Source organism: Mobula birostris, chromosome 2, assembly GCF_030028105.1.
Source record: "Mobula birostris isolate sMobBir1 chromosome 2, sMobBir1.hap1, whole genome shotgun sequence".
Lineage (NCBI taxonomy): Eukaryota > Metazoa > Chordata > Chondrichthyes > Myliobatiformes > Myliobatidae > Mobula > Mobula birostris.
In genome coordinates this window covers 232456001-232477956 of record NC_092371.1, presented here as the reverse complement: position 1 = coordinate 232477956, position 21956 = coordinate 232456001, and positions in this window count along the sequence as shown.

Sequence of the window (21956 nt, the reverse complement as noted above, 5' to 3'; positions counted from 1 at the left end):
TGACGGTGCATATTAAACCAGTCTATATGAATACATGGCCACTTTCTTAGAGGCACAGTACATCATGCTGTCATACTTTCATCTCTGCCAATACTCCCACCATTAAAAACAATCATTATTTGTGTGTGTGCCACGCAGAATTATTATCTGAAGTTTGCCTGTGAAATTATTGTGTCATATCCACATTCAGATCATACACAGTGTCAGTATCTGAGCTGGACAGCTTAATCAAGTGAAAGTGTGTGGTTACCTTTGTGTTCTTCTACTATAACCTGAGTTATATTGCAGTTCATGTTCACCGAAAGGAGAAAATCTCAACGAGGGTGGTAGTAGAGGAGTGGATGACTGCCACATCTGCAACTGGGAAACTGGAAGAGATTGTGGCATTTGGGGATGTAAGGAGGATACAAGGTTTATCATAGTCTTCAGCGTTTCAACCCCACATTAAACTGATCAGCACTGCTACCATTTTGGTGCTAACTGTAGTTACTTCTGTATCCCATCAGTTAGCTGATTCAATGATAATTGTTAATTGGTAACTAGCTTATTCTTGTGTCACATGCAATGAGATACAATGAAAAAGCTTTGTTTTGCGTGCTACCCATACCCAATTAAGGTAGGACAAGGGGAAAACAATAACAAAATGCAGAATATAGTGTTACAGCTATAGAGAAAATACAGACAAATCAAAAATAAAGAAATAGCTTTATTTATCACATGTACATTGAAACATGCAGCACAATGCATCGTTTGTATCAAATTAAATCAGTGAGGATTGTACTGGAGCAATACATGGCAAGTGACCATAAGACATAGGAGCAGAATTAGGCCACCTGGCCCATCAAGTCTGCTCCGCCATTTAATTATGGCTGATCCTTTTTTTTAAAACATCTCCTCCTCAACCCCAGATCCCGGCCTTCTCCCCGTAACCTTTGTTGCCATGCCCTGTCAAGAACCTATCAATCTCTGCCTTAAATACACCCAACAACCTGGCCTCCACAGCTGCCTGTGGCAACAAATTCCACAAATTCACCACCCCCTGACTAAAGAAATTTCTCCACATCTCTGTGTCACCATACTTCCAGCACAAACAAAGAATACACACAACTTACTAACCCTAACCTGTACACCTTTGGAATGTGGCAGGAAATGACAGCTGGCACTGTAATAGCATTACGCTAACCGCTATTCTACCGCGCCATGTTCTACGCTACAGTACCGTCCCTAATACCGTACCAACAATAGGGTGCAAGAACTTCATGAAGTAGATTGTGAGGTTATGAGTTTAGTGGCGCAAAGTTAATGTAGCATTTCAAGATCAACTTGACTACACGTGTGAAGTCATTGAGCTTATAGTGGTATTGAATTCCAGCCCTGGCAATGATTTTTCACAGAAAAATCTCTTCTTTTGAGCATGTTCCTTCATGGTCTCCTGACTGCCGGTAAATTTCGAAACTATAAGGATTTAGTCCTGTGCAGAATGTAGGGTAAAAGGAAATAAAGTTTCTAGCCAGGAAATGGCTGCATTTATTTTTTTTAATATCTGGGAACTGTATTTTGGAACACCCCACAGCCATTTATGAACTTGAACTTCAATTGTGTTTCTCACAAAAATGTTTTTTTTTGCTTTCTTGTGTAGGCTGTTTTGAAACTGGTGTTACAGTCTGACATTCCCTATTGATATATAGGGTCACAGAGAGGGCACACAATATTGCAAATATTTGTGAGAGCCTAGAGGATTGGGGAGCTTTTTAAAAACTAACAGGAGGCAGCTGAAGAAGCAATAATAAGAGAAAAGATGAACTATGAAGGTAAGCCCAGCCAATAATATAAAAGGGTACTCTTTTCAGATATATGTTATGTTGAGACTTTATAAAGCACTGGTGAGACCTCACTTGGGGTATTGTGAGCAGTTTTGGGCCCCTTGTCTTCGAAAGAAAACTGGAGAGGGTTCAAAGGAGGTTCACAAAAATGATTCCAGGATTGAATGGCTTGTCATATGAAGAATGTTTGATGGCTCTGGGCCTGTATTCACTAAAATTCAGAAGAATGAGGGGTGACCTCATTGAAACCAATTGAATGGAAAAGGCCTTGATGTGGAGAGGATGTTTCCTATGATGGGAGAGTCTAAGACCAGAGGACACAGCCTCAGAATAGAGGGCTGTCCTTTTAGTGGTGAGTAAACCACCTTGCTCAGATTCTGTATTTCTAGGGTTTGTATGATCCAAAACTGGAAAACTGGATGTCTCACCCACCCTGAACTCAGATCTGAATGAATACTGTGTAACTACTGCTCCCATGAAATCTGCTGTCAGCAAGAGATAACAGATTGTACACTGCATAGAATTATAAAGAAAGTATATTTATGAAAGTTAACTTAATCAAACCATTGTTAAAGGGAAAAGGGCCCATTATAATTAAAACAGTTAAATGTGTATCAGGTTGGAGCTCAAATCTTCCAAAGCTGACGTGTCCAGTGTGCTCACAGTGCCAACTTCTATTCATCGATCACCGGTAGAATTTCCTATCTCGGACCCCCTTGAATCATGCATTCCAGTTGGATCGAATCCTATGGCCAGTTCTCTCGGGCTTCTTCTCACTCCAACTCCCACAGAAAAAGACCTCTACCTACCCCAGTGTCTGTCACAGAACCTCTCCGCCCAGCATTTTTTGAGAACCTTCTCTCAATTCCACCATCCTGATTGGATGATATGACATCCCTAAGCTGAACATAACAATCCCTTATCTTTAATGGTAACCCAAACACGACCAGCAGAACACACTGCGTTTACAGAAAACCATTAAATCGAACACCCCACAACATTGGCAGTAAAATATTAACCAGGGCGTTGCATATAAGGGGTACAAGAGAGACGAGAGTAGACTGCTGGAAAATAACACTGGACAGATAGTAATAGGGAGCAAAGAAATGGTGGATGAACTGAATTTTGCGTGAGAGTTCACTGTGGAAGACACTGGCAGCATGCCAGTTATTTGATTGAGTGTAGCTGCTAAGTCCCCACCAGACTTAGTCTGGTGAGGAGGGTGTGAGGACACCCAGCAGGACTAAAAAAGAACAAGACCTGACAAAGGGCGGATGAGCTCCTTGTGAGCCAACGGCCATCTTCCGTGGAAAAGATTAAAGCCTTACCATGTGCCTACGAATCATATGCTATGCACTTAGAAGAGACGTGATGAACTTGGGCGTTACACTGTGTGCCTGGACCCGCCCAAGGCCTCCGCCTAAGGAAGGGCCAAGCTCGAAGAAGCGGCCGCGGCTGGAGACCGACACGGCCTCGGGCTCGAGTTCGGCAGGGGCGGCAGCGGGCAGTGCCAAGGTGGCCAGCGAGAACAAACTGGAGGGGAGGCTGTACTCGGTGCTGTCGCAAGTTCAAAGAAGATGGAGGTGCATAGTCACCAATCCTGGATTCGGGACAGCACTCACTGACTGACTGAGCTGCTAATACTAAGGAGTTGGTGCTTGGGAAGCTGTAAGTCTGAAAAGTGGATAGCTCACCAGGACCAGAGGGACCACACTCCAGGGTTAAGAGAGAGTTAGCTGAAGGAATCATAGAAGCATTAGCAGTGATCTTTCAAGAATCAGCAGAATCTGTAGTGGTTCTGGAAGACTCACAAATCACAAATATCACTCCACCCTAAGAATGGAGGGAGGCAAAAGGCAGGCAATTATAGGCCGGTTAGTCTGACGTCAGTAGTTGACAAGATATTAGAGTCCATGATGAAGGATGAGATTTTGGGACACACAATAAAATAGTCCAAAGTCAGCATGGTTTTCTTAAGACAAAATTTGCCTGACAAATCAGTTGGAAATCTTTGAGGAAATAGCAGGCAGGATAAACAAAAGTTGGACACTGTGAGAGAAGCATTAGGAACCTCAGGGCAATGGATTGAAATCACTTACAATGGAAAAATATCTTTGTTTCTTTTTATTTCTGCATATATACCAGTTGTTCCATAGCTCCAGTTCCCTGGGTTAAATCCTGAGCACCCTGTAACCCGCAGAAAGACCATTGCATCATTATCCAAGTATAATCGTTTCTTCTTGTATCATGTCAGTTTAATTGGTGACTATTAATTGTCCTCTTGTATAATAATAAGTACTTTATTGATCCTGAGTGGGAAATTATTTTGTTACAGCAGGAAGATTTAAAAACACAATAATAATAATAACTAGTGTATGAAATAATAAAACAGACTAATGTGCTATGATGTTTGTTCTCGTGTCTCACAGGGATGAACTGTTGTATATGCTTATTGCATTTGGTAGGAAAGATTTTCTGTAACGATCCATGTGACAGCAGAGCTGAATGAGTCTGTTGGAAAGGGTGCTCTGCTGCTTATGTAATAGGTCATGGAGAGGATGTGCCTGATTGTCCATAATGGACCCGGATCTGGGCCGTACCCTCCAAATATCTGGACCTGCATCTGGGTTTTTTTGCACTACCTTACTTTCCATTTTTCTATTTTCTATTTATGATTTATAATTTAAATTTTTAATATTTACTATCGATTTGTAATCCAGGGAGCGAGAAGCGCAGAATCAAATATCGCTATGATGGTTGTACGTTCTAGTATCAATTGTTTGGCGATAATAAAGTAGAAAGTATAACAGTTTGTTTAGTGACCTCCTCTCCAACACTAACTCAAAAGAGACCGGATTCTAGCCAAGGACGGATCCAGTCTTTTTCAAAAGAATTAAAGCCTGGGTTAGTCAAGTCAAGTCAAATTTATTTATAAAGCACATTTAAAAACAACCCACGTTGACCAAAGTGCTGTACAATCCATAACAGGTAGATAAAATCACAAATACAAGAAACACAGATATAAACAACAAGGCACACAGCTTATAGGCACAAAATAAACAACATATGAGCCTAAGCACAAGCCAAAAAATCAGCCACATCAGGAAGATTCAAATGCTAGTGAATAAAGGTAAGTTTTGAGCCTGGACTTAAAAGAGACAATGGAGGGGGCAGATCTGATAGGGAGGGGAATGCTGTTCCACAGTCTAGGGGCTACAACAGCAAAGGCACGGTCACCCCGAACTTAAATTTAGATCATGGGTTCCCAACCTTTTTTATGCCATGGAGCCTTACCATTAACCGAGGGTCCGTTGACCCCAGTTTGGAAACCCACGAATCAAAGGGTCGTTGATGGCAGTGTAATCTCGTTGTCTTGAGCAATGACAATGAAGTTCTATTCTATTCAGTTTTTATGGGGACTGAGAATGCTGGATTGCTTTATTGGCAACTGACATGAACTTGAAGGATGGAATGTTTTCCGTCTGAGTCGTAATAAATAGGTAAACATGTTAACAAGCTGTGAAATTGTGAAGAGGGAAAGATCAACTCTCTCTTTTCTGTATCACTATTCTGTTTTACAGTGAAACTTGAATTGGTCAAATGTTATTGTTATTGCCACATATGGCTCTGGAACCCATCATTGGGTATACTTAAAACAGAAGCTGATAGGTTCTCGATGACTGAGGGTTTCAAAGGTTATGAAGAGAAGGTGGGAGAATGTGACAAAGAAGGATAATAAATCTGCCATGATGGAATGGCAGAGCAGATTTGATGGGCTGAATGGCCTATAACTCTGCTGGTATGTCTCATGGTTTTATTTGTCAAGCACATTATCTAGCCTGTATTTCCCTCATGGTATTTCTGCCCAAAAATGACTTTTGACAATTGTCATCACATTTAATCTTGTGGACTTGCAGGAGTCAGCTGAATGATCTAAACTAAAGTGAGTTATTTCTATCATCTCAATTTGCTCAATGTGCACAGTTAAGATTTCTTGCCAATAAAAATGACATTCATATTAAGCTTTGTGAGCTGTAAAATTGCTTTATTTGGCAGCCGTCCATGAATTTCAAAAAAGAAATAATTAATTTTCTGAGAGCAATAACACAATCATAATTGATGGATTGAGATGATGCCTGTAGGAGTGACTGAAACATTTAGAATCATTATCCAATTTAAAAAAAAGCCTCTGACAAAGGCCTTCACATGTGGCTTGCAGAACCATTTCCACTGACAGGAGAAGGGGCAAAGGCAGGTTACTGGCGTTTAAAACCAGTTGTTTCGGGCGGATGGGGATCATCAGCCGTGGTTGGCAGCTCATCTGGGAGAAAGACCACTCTGACCTCAAACCTCGGCTGCCTTGCGGCTATACCCACTCATGGGGGAGGTTTCAGGAGTAAAACCCTGGGGAAAAATCTGTTGGAGTCTTTAAGCCATTCCTGCGTTGAGTTCAACACATACTGCCAACTCCTGTGATGCCCCTAGTGCCAAACTGTATCAGTCTCAGCTGTTCCTTTGGATTCTCCAGCCGCATGGAAAGGGGGAGGCTGTTGCATAGGCATCATGTTGCTCTTCATATTGTACTGTCCTGGCTGCATATCATGTAGACAGCTGGGATGCAACCTCCATGGTCGACACCGGCCGGCAGAGGGCCTCAATGACCGTGTCATACATGCATTGTAATATGGATATATTTTAAAAAGTGATAGTAGGAGCCATGCACCTGTTTTCTATCTGCATTGTATTCCATGTTGCATGTTTAATATAGTAGTTAGTCACATGGATGGGAACATGATAGAAGTAAATTGTTTTAATTAAGTGCTTATGCTTGGACAAGTGGGATCAAGGTCGTGAGTTCGAGCCTCAGCCGAGGGAACGTGTTGTGTCCTTGAGCAAGGCACTTAATCACACATTGCTCTGCGACTGCACTGGTGCCAAGCTGTATGGGTCCTAATGCCCTTCCCTTGGACAACATTGGTGTCGTGGAGAGGGGAGACTTGCAGCATGGGCAACTGCTGGTCTTCCATACAACCTTGCCCAGGCCTGCGCCCTGGAGAGTGAAGACTTTCCAGGCTCAGATCCATGGTCTCAAGACTAACGGATGCCTTTACTTTACAGCTTTTTAGAGTCATTCTGGTTAGTTTAGGACAAGGTAGTAGGTCGGGTGATATCTTTTTGTTACTGTTTATTTTTGTTTATCTTAATTTAATTTCATTTTAGGTTTATTATTCAAGATTATTTGTTTTCCTAATTTCTTAATAAAGGATGGAATAAATCTTTTCAACTTTGAACATTGTTATTAGATTGTATGGAAGATGCATCAACCAACACCCCCCACCGTGCCAAATCTCTAAGCAGTGTTGGTTGTTTGAGTAGCTGCTACAAGGAGCAATATAGTGAGGTAGTCTTCATGGGCCACTCAGTAACTTGAATGATCACTTGACTGCATTCTACACTCCATGCGGAATGATTAAGAGCAGACTACATAGAATCACCTTATGACTTTTCTGCTTTCCCATTCGATTTCTTTTGCAAGTAGAGCTTCCCTTGGATAATCAACTTCTCATCCTGAAATACACATGAGATTTTCCTAGTTTAAATAGTTTATAGAGATTCCCGAGTAAACCAGTTGTTACAGCACGGTGACAAATTTAAGAAGGTATCAACTAACCTCTGCCGCACTCCTCCAAACATCACCAGTGTTTATTTTTGGGCTGTTTGTTGTTGGGAGATTATGATCATTACAGCTATCAATGTACCTGCAAGATTTGGATGCGGAATCAGAATCAGGTTTATTATCACCAGCATGTGATATGAAATTTGTTAACTTAGCAGCAGCAGTTTAATGCAATACACAGTATAGAAGAAAAAAATAATAATAAATAAAATAAAACATAACAAATAAACAAGTAAATCAATTACGTGTATTGAATAGATTTTAAAAATGTGCAAAAACAGAAATACTGTATATTAAAAAAAGTGAGGTAGAATCCAAAGCTTCAAAGTCCATTTAGGAATCGGATGGCAGAGGGGAAGAAGCTGTTCCTGAATCACTGAGTGTGTGCCTTCAGGCTTCTGTACCTCCTACCTGATGGTAACAGTGAGAAAAGGGCATGCCCTGGGTGCTGGAGGTCCTTAATAATGGACGTTGCCTTTCCGAGACACCACTTCCTAAAGATGTCCTGGGTACTTTGTAGGGTAGTGCCCAAGATGCAGCTGACTAGATTTACAAACTTCTGCAGCTTCTTTCGGTCCTGTGCAGTAGCCCCTCCATACCAGACAGTGATGCAGCCTGTCAGAATGCTCTCCATGGTACAACGATAGAAGTTTTTCAGTGCATTTGTTGACATGCCAAATCTCTTCAAACTCCTAATAAAATATAGCCACTGTCTTGCCTTACTCGACTTATGACCAAGAAGAAGAAATCCCCAATGTCTTTGAAAGCTCAGCAATATTTCAGAAATATCTACAGTAGATGAGCAATAGAATCACCAAGGCATGAACCAAGTACCAGTAAATGGGTTTGAGCACATCCACATGAAGCATCGTCGCGGGAAAGCAGCATCCATCATCAGGGGCTCCCACCACCCAGGTCATGCTGCCATCAGGAGGAAGGTACAGGAGCTTCAAACTCACACCTCCAGGTTCAGGAACAGTTATTACCCCTCAACTACTTCTGGAACTGTTAATGCCTGCAATTTACAATTTGGAGATCGATTTACAATTTGGAGACCTAGCACTTTGCTATCTCAGAGAAAGTTCCAGGAGGCTAGTGCGGAGCTTGAGGTGAAGCTTAGAGATGGTGCATGACCCCGCGATCAACTCCATTTTGCCGATTGAAGCATCGAGGCAAGCGGGTGTTCAGCACTAACTGCCTGCCTCTCGCTTTGCTGTGATGGACCTTTGCCAGAAGGGGTGTCTGTGGGTGGAGGCCTATCTCTCTTGCAGCTCTGCCTCTGCGATTGTGTGGTCTCCCACTCTCGATGCTGTCGGAGGATGTTACCAGAGCTCTGTGATTTATAGATTGGACAGGACTGTTTCTGGTTTCATATCTTTTATATTCTTTGTTTTCACCCATTCTTTCTTGTTGCGATTTAATTTGGGATGATTTCTAAGTTTTTTTGTGTGGGGAAAGAGGAAGTCGATGTTTTTCTTTGAACAACGTCTATGGTTTTCTTTGTTTCATGGCTTTTCAGGAAAGATGAATTTCAGAGTTGTATACTGAATACATAATACAAAATGAACCTTTGAACCCTTGGGCTCTTTAACAAAAGGGGATAACTTCGCTCACCTTCACTTGCCCCACCATTGAAATGTTTCCACAAGCTATGAACTTGCTCTCAAGGACTCTTCATCTCACGTTTTTGATATTTATTGCTTATTTATTCATTATTATTATTTCTTTCTTTTTCTATTTGCAGTTTGTCTTTTGCATGTTGGTTGACTGCCCAAGTTGGTGAGGTCCTTCATCGATTCTATTATGGTTAATATTCTATTACGGATTTATTGAGTATGCCAGCAAGAAAATTAATCTCAAGGTTATATATAACGACATAAATGTAGTTTGATAATAAATTTACTTTGGACTTTGAATTTCAGAATTAGAATCAGGTTTAATATTACTAGCATATGTCATGAAATTTTGGCATAAAATAATAAATCACAAAAACTGTAAATTAGAGTAAGTATATATAAAACAGACCCAGCTGGTGGCGTAGTGGCATCAGCGTTGGACTTCGGGACGAAAGGTCCTGAGTTCGAATCCAGCCGGCTCCCCGCACGCTTTCCATCCGTGCTGGGTTATGAGCTGGTGATCTCTTTGGAAACTCACCCCGCAGAAGGCAATGGCAAACCACTGCCGTAACTTGCCTCATACGCGGTTCCCCACTACATCAGAGAGGCGTGGAGGGAAATTGTCTGCTAATCGGAGAAACTCCAGATGCGACCTACCTTTCCACATGTAAAAACAATCAAGTTCAAGGAAAATTTATTATCAAAGTACATATATGTCAACATGTACAACTCTAAGATTCATTTTCTTGTGGGCATACTCAATAAGTCCAAGACCCATAATAGAATCAATGAAAGACTGCACCCAACAGGACTGACAACCAACCAATGTGCAAAAGACAAACTGTGTAAATACAAAAGAAAAAATATAATCGTAAGTAACCAATAAATAGCGAGAACGTGAGATGAAGAATAATTGGAAAATTAGTCCTGAAGTGCAAAAAGAAAGGGTGAAAATACTGATGAAGTATTCATGGGTCAGAAATCATGGGTCATGTCCTTTCAGAAATCTGATGGTGAAGAATAAGAAGTTGTTCCTGAAACATTGAGTGTGTCTCTTCTGGCTCCTGTATCTGCTCCTTGATGGTAACAATGAGAAGAGGGACTGTTCCAGGTGATGGAGGTCCTTAATGATGAAAGCCGCCTTTTGAGGCATTGCCCTTTGAAGGTGGCCTGGATGCTGGGGAGGTTAGTGGCTATAATGGAGCTGACTGAGTTGTAACTTTCTGCAGCTTTTTCCCATCCTGTGCAGTGGTCTGTCCATACCAGACGGTGATGCGACCAGTTAGAATGCTCTCCATGGTAAACCTGTAGAAATCTGTGAGTGTCTTTGGTGACATAATAATAAGCACTTTATTGATCCTGAGTAGGAAATCCTTTTGTTGGATCAGCAGCAATTAAGAACACACTTGGCAGTGTGCAGGTTTAACTAATAATAACGGACTGAATAATAATACATAATAATAATGTACCAATATCCAATAATGTGCAAAAGTAACTTATGAAATAATAAAGCAGAGACTATTACAGTATGATGTGTGTTCTCCTGTCGCACAGAGATGAACTGTTGTATATGCTTATTGGTTATATGTCGTGTGCTTATACGATACACCAATTCTCCTGATGAAATATAGCCACTGTTGGGCCCAGGATAGATTCTCAGAGGTGTTGACTCCCGGAACCTGAAACTGTTCACCCTTTCCACTTTTGATTTCTTAGAGTTACAGAGAAGTACTGCACAAAAACAGGCCCTTTGGCCCATCTAGTCCATGCTGAACCATTTAAATTGCCCACTCCCATCGACCTGCACCGGGACAATTGCCCCCCATTTCCCTACTATCCACGTCCCTACACAAACTTCTCTTCAATGCTGAAATTGAGCTCACACGGACCATTTGTACTGGCCGCTCATTCCATACTCTCCTGACCCTCTGAGTGAAGAAGTTTCCCATCATGTTCCCCTTAAACTTCTCACTTTTCACCCTTTAAGCCATGACCTCTGGTTGTAGTCCCACCCAACCTCAGTGGAAAAAGCGGTCCTTGATAAGAACTGGTGTGTGTTCCCTTGACCTGCTCTTCCAGGAGTCCACAATCAATTCTTTCATCTTACTGATACTGAGTGCAAGACTGTTGTGCAACATCTCTCTACCTCAGTCCTTGTCACCATCTGAAATTCTGCTGAGAGTTGTGTCATTGACAAATTTATAGATGGCATTTGAGCTGTACCAAGCCACACAGTTGTGGGTGTAGAGACAGTAGAGCAGTGGGCTAAGCACCTATCCTTGAGGCGCACCAGTGTTGATTGTCAGTGAGGAGGAGATGTTTTCCCTGATCTGCACAGACTGTGAGGATCCAGTTGCATGGAGAATTACAGAGGCCCAGGTTTTGGAGCTTACTAGAGCTGAGGGTGTGACTGTGTTGAACACTGACCTGTAGTCAATAAATAGCAGCCTGATGTAAGTATTACTATTGTCCAGATGATGCAAGGCCAAGTGGAGAGCCAGTGAGATTGCATCCACTGTAGACCAATTTTGGTGCTGGTCAAATTGCTGCCGGTCGAAGTCCTTGTATAGGAAGGTGCTTTGTTGGTTAGCAGCAACTGGATTGGCTGAAGGGCCCGTTTCCTTACTATATGACTCACAAGAGCTGAGCTGTTCAACATGCTGATTGTTTCCAGTGTTGGTGTCTTTAAGTTACATTCCTATCATAGTTTTATATGTGGACATTTATCCCATAATTAAAATATCTTTCAAAGCTTTTCACGTGCTTTTTTAGAGTGGAGTGACTTTTTTTATTTAAAACTAAACCCTGTCTAATTCTGTTAAAGATAAAGATTAGCTTTACTTGTCATGTGCACATTGAAACATCCCTCCTGTACGGTCACTGAATGTCTGTTTATAGTCTTCTGCAATTGTAGACTATCTATTTCAAGATTCGACGTGTTGTGTGTTCATAGTTGTAACATGAGGTTACTTGAGTTATTGTTGCTTTACTGTCAGCTTAAACAAGTCTGGCCATTCTCCTCTGACCTCTCTCATTAACAAGCTATTTTTGCCCACAGAATTGCCGTTTACTGATTTTTATCTTTTGTTTTTCACACCATTCTCTGTAAACTCTAAGGACTGCTGTGTGTGAAGATCCCAGGAGATCAGTGGTTTCTAAGATACTCAAACCATTCTATCTGGCTCTAACAATCATTCCACAGTCAAAGTCACAAAGATCACATTTCTGATGTTTGGTCTGAACGATAATCAAACTTCTTGACCATTTCTGCATGCCTTTATGTATCGAGTTGCTGCCACATGATTGGCTGATTAGATATTTGCACTGAGTTTACAGTGAAGCACACCTTTTTGCGTCAACGACCAAAACAGTCTGAGGAAGTGCTGGTGCAGCCCACACGAGTTGCTGTGCTCCAGTACCAAGACAGTATCCGTACAGCTTAATAGCCTTACTTCTAATCCGTATGTCTTTGAAGTGTGGATGAAACCAGAGCACCCCAAGGAAACCCATGGAGTCGGGGAGAGAATGTACAAACTCTATACAGACAGTGGCAGGAATTGAATGCCAGTCAGTGTTCACTAAAGCTGCAAAGTAGTTGTACTGAGTTTTGTGAAGCTAGCCTTTCCCTTTAAATGGTCTCCACCTGTACTGTGGAAAATATCTAAAGCCACAAAAACCAAGAAAGGATTAAACCTCCAGCAATGGCAAGTGCTCTTATAGCAACTGACCCTTCATTTCCTTGGCTAAGTCATACACTGGGTCAGATACACTGAGAGAGAATCACAATGGCTCTTCACAAGTCTTGGGTTAAAATTAATAAATGAACCATGAAGAAAGATCCTATTTCTGGAGAATGTCCTTCCTGTCTATTCAGGAAAGCTGACTGAAATCTTTGGGAACTCTAATGTCCACATGATTCATTTTGTGGTTCCCTCTCCTCCAGGCTAGTCTCTGCTGTGGAGGAAGGGCTAACAATTCCCCTGTCTCATTGTTGTACACCAAAGTTTGATTATCCTTGTTTAAAAAAAACACAACTTTTCAAGGAGAGTGTGGAATGCAATGTTATAGTGCTACTTTTATTGAGTTAATGCTCAGCTTGCAACATTCCCTCTAATCTTTTTTTAATAGCTGCACTGACCAACCATTACTCTGAGAAGGATATTTTTTTTATAGCCTGAAAACTGCACGGCACTTAAAATGTTTTATTTTTGCACAATGGCAGAAGTAAAATATTTAGACAAGACAATGTTCGTGTTCATCAGGACAGCAGATTATTAAAAATGAACAACTGACTTTATTCTGTGTTTATTTTTTACAATTTGTAACAGAGTTGTAACTTGAAATACTGACAATGCAAATATGTTGAAGCTCTAAAAAATGTTTCAAACTAAAGGTCATGGCACGTTTATTATTTAGAAAATTTATAGAAAATTTATTAACACAAAGTTTATATTTACAATTATATTAACAGATTTCAAAATTATTAGCAGTTTCATAATTATATTAACATTATATTAAAGAAAATCCTAGTTGCGTGGCAGCAAAGGCTCGGTATACAGCAGCATTTGTACCTGCATGCTATGTAGAACATAGCTTAGAGGAAACACTGCAGGATATAAGCATGGCATCACTTGCATATGGGCGTTGCATGCAAGTGTCAGTATGTAAGTGATAACATGTTTACCTTTTTCTCTCATCTTGCTCGTGTAATATCAAATTTGAAGGGGTGAGTGTCAGATTTCTGAAAGCCATCGTGATGACCCACAGAGTATCTCATCCCTTTTACAAGTTGAAATTGTCTACAGGCTTATCAACAGTCGCTTTTGATGATTAACTTTCTCCTGCCATTGTCCAATTTTGCATTCCCATTTGATCAACGCACTTGGGCTAAATTCCCACAGGATTTTTGTTTTTAGCGTGTCGCACCAGACAGTCAACTATTCTTGTCTGCCGCGTGGTGTCAGGATTGGTCTCCTTTCGGATTAACCAGGTCACGATATGAATGTTCCTGACTTGACCCCTTTTTTTTTATGAGGTCGAGCGGCTAGCTCAGCACAGATGGAAAGTATGCTCGGGGGGGGGGTGGCCTGACTTGGATTCGAACTCGGGAGCCTTCACTCCGGAGTCCGGCGCTGATGCCATTGCGCCACCAGCCAGCCCCCACAGGATTATAGAACGTTTCAAATATTAATTTTCATTTTATTTAACCTATGAAGAGTTGTCGGACCTTGTAGGCCCAGAGAGAGAAAATGAGTGACCAGCATAACAGCATTAGAGTGGTGGTGTGGGATAAACATTTAAGGAGTATCATATAAAATACAATGCATATTGAAATTAACCATGTGCAGGGATCCTGTAGTGAATCTTGAATAAGTATAACGCAAACCATAGGGCATAAGAGCAGAATTAGGCCATTTAGCCCATCAAGTCTGCCCCATTATTCCATCACGGTTGATTGATTATCTCAACAATGTGTCTTACAAGTGATATAACTTTTGAAGTATTGCTATACTTGACACTCCCATGACTTGAGAATATTGACTTCAATAAAACATGGCTTTTCATAGCCCTGCTTGGTTTTAATGAGCAAATAGGTCGACCAACACCATAACAGTAAGGCTTACAGTTGCACAAATGTCCAGAAGATTTATGGGCACACTAGTGTTAAAGGCTTGTAGCCTGTTTTTTGTGCATATCTTGAAGTTCTTTTATCCAAAAAGGGGTCTGAGTGTATTGAATTCCGTTTTTTTTTTGTCTGAATGATCAGTTTAAAATCTCTGTGATGGAGACACTAAGACAGAGTCCATTTGAGTGCAATCATTAGGGGAGCAAAGAACTAGATAGGTGAGTAAAAGGGAGAAAGGAACCAAGAAGTTCCTCACTAAGGCCAGGATGATGCCAGAGGTTCATTTTTTAGGATGAGGCCAGAGAAATTGAAAGCTATAATATCCCACTATCCACTTAATGTAGCTGTATGGATAACTTGGAAAATATTTGAAGCTCTATTAAAAAGAATTAAGCATGTTGTACATGCACTTCTTCTAGTCCAATAATTCCTTGTTCTATTGAGGCTTAATTTTGAGATGCACTAGTTGGAAGTACATGCTGAACATAATAAAGAAATTGCTGACTCCTGCAGTTTCATTTTGAAATGTCAAACAAGGATAAGCTGATTTGATGAATAAGACATTGACTCCGTCCTCTTAGGGACATGAATGAAAGAAAAATGTAAGGGTTTGCAAGAGGGATGTGTTAGAATGATTTTGGTTAAAATGTCGGCACAACGTCATGGTCAAAATAAGTGTATTGTTCTGTGCCCTTTGGTATATTTTGTCCTTTTGCTGGACGATAATGATTTGGTGGACAACTGACTTGTACCACCTGAAATTGACTTGAAATGCTGGCTGCACAAATCAAAGCAGAAGAGCAGCAGGTCCTGGAAATCTATTGGTAATCAGGGAAAATATCATGGCAGTGCTCAGTCAGCACAGTCTGGAGAACATGTCTAGTGAGGCTTTATGGGTGAAACTGAGGAGTTAAAAAGGTATGACCATGTTAATGGGACTATATTATAGACCACCTAACAATCCAGGGGATTTAGAGGAACAAATTTGTAGAGAGATTGTAGACTGTTACAAGAAATACGATATTGTTATACTAGGTGATTTAACTTTCCATATTGTATGGGAGACCCACACTGTAAAAGGACTAGATGAGAGAAAGATTGTCAAAGGTGTTCTGGAAATACAAAGTCCCAATGAGAGAGTGTGCAACAGTTGATCTGCTATTAGGGAATGAGAAAGGGCAGGTAACAAAAGTTAGTGTAGGTGAGCACTTTGCATCTAGTGATCACAAAGCTCTTAGTTTCAAAGTAAATATGGAAAAAGGTAGGTCTGGTCTAAATTGAAGAAAGACCAACTTCAATGGCATCAGAAAGGATTTGACAGGCTATTTTCTGGCAAAGGTGTACTTGGTGAGTGGGAGGCCTTCAAAAGTGAGATTTTGGGAGTACAAAGCTAATACGTCCCTGTCAGAATAAAAGACAAAGATGACAGGTTTAGGTAACATTGGTTTTCAAGTGATATTGAATTCCTGGTTAAGGAAAAAAAAGAGGCATAGGCAGGTAGGAACAAATTAGGTACTTGTAGAGTATAAGAAATGCAAGAGAACACTTAAGAAAGAAATCAGGAGGCTAAAAGAAGGCATTAGTTTGCCCTAGCAGACAAGGTGAAGGAGAATCCTAAAGGGTTCTACAGACATGTTAAGAGCAAAAGGATTGCAAGGGACAAAATTGGCCCTCTGGAAGAACAGAATGGTAATCTACATGTGAAGATGGGGGGAAACCTTAAATGGATTTTTTTTTGCATCTATAGAAGTGTGGCAAAACAGCAGGTAGGCCATGGACCCTACATTAAAACCTACCTGTTTTTAATTTGCAATGGTTATGTAAAAATTGTAAAGAAAGTTGGGAATCCTAGGTTTTGATTGTGCTCAATGTTAACTTGCAGGTTAACTCAGTATAAAAGGCGACAAATGCAATGGCATTCATTTTGCGAGGACTACAATACAAAAGCAAGGAAGTTCTGCCGAGGGTTTATAAGGTGTTAGTCAGAATGCATTTGGAATATTGTGAGCATTTTTTGCTGTTCTATCAAAGGAAAGATGCAGTGGCCTAAGAGAGGGTCCAGAGGAGGGTCAAAAGAATGATCCTGATCAGGAAAGACTGAGGAGCATTTGCATCTCTGGACCCGGATTTACGACATGCAGTAAATTCTATAACAGTACCACAACACATCAAATATCACATGGTTACAGGGTCATAGACATTGAGAAGTACAGCACAGAAACAAGCTATTCGCCCCAACTAGTCCATGCCAAACCATTTAGTACTGATGCTATTTTGGAGTTCTTAAAGATAGTTAATACCTTTTAATTTAGAGGGAAAGCAATTTAGTGCAATAAAGTTTCAGGTGCCTTTAATTACAGTTTTTCTCAGTAGCCTAGACACTTTAATCAAGCCAGCAGTGTAAGTGGTCAATTCTAAACTCCTTATGAGCAAAACAGCAACCACCTCAGCACAGCAGTCAACCATTGGCACACCAGCATGGACACCAGCCTCAATTGCTAATGAACATTTTGCAAAGTTCTAGACACAGCAGTCATCAGAAGTCACAAAAATCAATTGGAAGTGTCAGGTCAAACAAAATGCAGACAAATGCCCCCAGCTGGCAACAATCAATCCCAAATCATTGACTCAAAGTGGCTCCATTTTGCAAGGAATTAAGCTATCATTGCAAATCTATTGATAAACCAATCAGTACACACTCACACACCACAAAAGTGGTTGGTTGTGTTGTTGCTTTTTTTGAACATGGAAAAAGAAGGGAGAGAACATCCACAAGCCCGGTGGGGATGGGGAAGAGTTCAGGCACATGCTGAAAGAGCCGATGGGAAGGACGAAAGTGACGAAAGCAGTTGTCCAACCTCAACAGTGGTTGTTGACAACTGGTGGTATATTGACAATTCATAGGGTGTTGAAACATCACCACATCAAAATTAAACAGAACTACAGAGCACCCTTTGATGGAAACAGTGACTGGGTTAAGGAACTGAGGGATGTGTATGTACAGCAGAGACTGAGGGGAAATCTGGTAGAGGTTTATAAAATTACAAGAGGCATAGGTAGAGCATACATGGTGTATCTGTTTCCCAGGGTTGAAATGTCTAATACCAGAGGGCATGCATTGAAAGTGAGAAGGGGTAGGTTCAAAGGGGATGTGAGGGCTAAGCTTTTTACTCAGAGAGTGGTGGATGCCTGGAATGCGTGGTAGAGGTAAGTACATTAGAGGCCTTTAGGAGATGTTTGGATAGGCACTTGAAAGTGAGGAAGATGGAGGGTATTGGATGTTGTGTAGGTAGGAGGGACTTATTTGTGGTTTTTTAAATGTACTTTTTAGCTGGTTTTGCACAACATTGTGGGCCAACGGGCCTGTTCCTGTGTTGTACTGTTCTATATTCTAGGTAAGTTGTCAACATCATACATGTAGGTTTTGCATAGAAGTACTATATTATTTCTCTTACACACTCTTCCTGGTGTTTCATTTTATCTTGTCTATTGTGATTGCAGAAGATAATGGAACTATTTGGGTGGCAGGGTCACTGTCTTGTAAAGACACTGCCAGAAGGAGACAGTGGCAAACCACTTCTGTCAAAAATTTGCTAATAACGTGATCGCCCATGTTACATGACACAGCACAAAACAAATGATCAAATGGAGCCAGAGTCCAATGCGATACCACAATTTCATTTACGTTGGCGAAGCCAGGTTCAATATGTCTAAGACAAGGAGGGAGGAAGGAAGGAATGCTGTATGGCAAAGGGCACGGTCCAGGTACCATGCCACAGAGATTTAAACAATACAGTGTGTGCAGCCATATCAGGCAATGATGTTCTGACTTGGTGGGCGAGATAACAGCCCACACCTTATCACATTCCTTGATGAGCTTTACAGACGACTCTTAGAGTCCAAGGAGGAACAGAATGCCAGGATCACTGGCCCACATTATGTCAACATATGGGACAATTTATCTTTCCACCACTTTTCCTGAGCCAATAAGCTGATCCTGGACTTATTTCCTGGCATAATTTACATATTACTATTTAAATTTACTATTTTGTCTTTTGATTTTCACAATGACAGATAGTGAACTGCTGAGATTACAGTGAAGACGTGTGGGTGTTTTCATTCTTGTATCTTATTCTGTTAGCCCTTCAATGTTCTTATTCCTGATTGGAATTATAATCATTTCATTTACAAAAATGAACTAAATATCACGATCTCTGGCAGTATACACAACAAGCATCACACTGTACAACTGACTGCACCAGTACCATTATTGTAGCACCCTTGGAAAGGTTTCACTGCTAACGTAATGGTCTTTCTGTAGAAACAGTGTTTTGGTTATGGTTAGGGATAACGGGTGCTTTGGAATGTGAGCCGTCCAATCAGGGGAGAGGGTTTTTGTGTTGTGAGCCTGACACCAGTGTGAGCTGGGGTCCCTTGTTCAGCGGGAGATGAAGACGCTGGAGAGAACCAGTCATAAAATTTGACCCAGTGGGGGACCATGATTTGATGGAGCAAGGTGCTGGGGTCGACTGTGGATCGATGAATAGGACTTTAGGAAGAGCTGAGCTCCAACTTGTGCACTTTTGACTGTTTAATTATAATGGGCCCTTTTTGTTTTTTTACTTTTTGTTTTCTTTACTAACCCTTTAGTTAGTTAAGGTTCATAAATATCCTTTAATCGTATGCAGCGTGCTGTCTGTTATTCCTTGGCACTGAGTTGTAACAGGGTAGCAAATTACACAGCATCCATGCAAACCAGGATTTGGGGTGAGAGAGCCGTCCCAATCTCACAGGTTTGATGGGACCAGAGGTCTGTTCCCTAGACTTACACAATCAAGGAAACTGGGGGGCGGGGGGAGGAGGATGTTTCATTATGCTTCAGTGAGAAGGATGATGTGTGTTAGTGATGTAATGCTATGGTTTTGAGTTAATTATTCACTTTTGCTGCAAGTATTTGTTGTTATGAGTGTGTTCTGCAATGAGAATGAGGAGTTTTGCAAAATGTATTGGTGTTTTGCGGGCTGTGGCGACTGGTTTGAGAATGTGGCTACTGTTAAGACCGGCGTGGTTAGGTTGCTGAGAAAACCTCAAGTTACAAATTTATGCACTGACTGCAGTATCAACAGACTCCGGCCTGTCCTTGTAGCCATGCTGCATTGTGACTGATTCAGTCAAACTTCTGATGCATCTTAACTGGTAATTAGGGTGTAAATATAATGTGAATGATTAATTGAACAACTGCATTAAATGAATACAATTGAGTTACTGTGGATGATTCTGCTTATGACTAGGTCTTGTACATAATATATTTTGGTGCTATCTGACCCCTTCCAGTCTAATATCAAAATGTAAATGGGGGGTAGTGGTTAGTGCAAAGCTTTACAGTACAGGCGACCCGGGTTCAATTCCTGCCGCAAGGAGATTGTACGTTCTCCCCATGACAGGGTGGGTTTCTTCTGGGTGCTCTGGTTTCCTCCCACAGTCCAATGATGTTCTGACTGGTAGGTTAATTGGTCACTGTAAATTGTCACGCAATTAGCCGAGGATTAAATTGAGGGGTTGTGGGGCGGCATGGCTCAAAGGGCCAGAAAGGCCTCATCTGCTCTGCATCTCAATAAATAAATTTATAATGAGACTGGATCTGGTTAATTAAAATTTTATGAAATTACAGCAACATTCATTTGAGCAACTAACTTTATTTTCATTATATAAAAAAACTTTATTGCATTTCTGTACATATAAAAACCGTGAAAAAATAGCTGTTATATTTACAAAGTGTAATATAAATAGAACTTTGGCATTAAAATACCCAGCTGTAAACTTGTTTTAAAAACAGTAGAAACAGCAAAATATATCCTTTTTTCAAAGTGCTAGTTAGCAATTTTCTATTATCATACCATGTCTTTGTATAAGGCTCTTCGACTGAAATTCTTCCCTTTCTTATAAATTAAAAACGAGTCAAAAATCGTACTTATTTCTGTCAGTCACCATGACTCCCTTGTTATGAGGTGCATAGTTTACAGTTAGAATTAGATTTTAAGTTCGGAAAGTGTAACCAGTTACACAGTAGTACACACAACACACGAGGCTCTTGACCATGACACACAAAATGCTGGATGACCTCAGCAGGTCAGGCAGCATCTCTGCAAATAACATTTCAGGCTGAAACCCTTCTTCAGGACTGGAAAAGAAGAGGAAGACAGCAGAATAAAAAGATCGGGGGAAAAGGAGGATGGCTAGAAGGTGATAGGTGAAGCTAGGTAGATGGGGAAGGTAAGGGGCTGTAGGTAAAGGAATCAGTTAAGAGTGGGGAGTGGAGAAAGGGAAGGAATAGGGAACCCAGAAGAGGTGACAGACAGGTGAGAAGAGTCGCTGGGTTTTTGAACTGTTTATAATGAACATTAGGGGCACCCATTAGTAAATAATTTATGGGCAGACCATCAGGCTCAAGGTGAGAAGGGCTGGTAGTATCAAATGAGGTTAGATGCTCACACCTGTTCCCCATGAGTTGAGAAAGAAGGCAAGGAATGTGTTGAAGGAAATACAAATTCAGAAGGTAGGCTGGGTGTAATGCACCAAGGAAACTGGGTGACGGTCTGAGCTAATGTTAGAATGTCGCAATCGTGCTATTGCAAATCATTCGTTACCTTGTCCCCTCCCCATTACATTTTTTTTTCTCACATTGGTCAACAAAAATCAACTTGGGCAATGGAACAGTTGTGGGGGAATTTGAGCAAGGTGCCATGGTTTAACACTAGCTAATTGGTGGCTTATGAAAAATTGACTATTAAAAAAATTGATACATTTCTATGTCACTACCTCCCAGGGCCCAAAAGCTTTTATACCAGGACACACTTTGGCCCTTGTGGGTCAGTGTACTTTTTAGGTTTGATGTTGTCACTGAATATAAAAAGCACTGAAGTGGATCATCCCGAACCGGATCTATAATTAAAGGAGGCTGGAGGCCCAGAGATAGTCCTGGAGTTGGAGTAGAAACATAGAAAATAGGTGCAGGAGTAAGCCATTCGGCCCTTCGAGCCTGCACCGCCATCCAGTATGATCATGGCTGATCATCCAACTCAGAACCCCGCCCCAGCCTTCCCTCCATACCCCCTGACCCCCGTAGCCACAAGGGCCAGAGTACTGTCAATGTATGTGGGTGGGTGGGAGGAGAAGGGCTTGTTTTGCTAGTGTTGTTGTTTTGTTGCACGTCA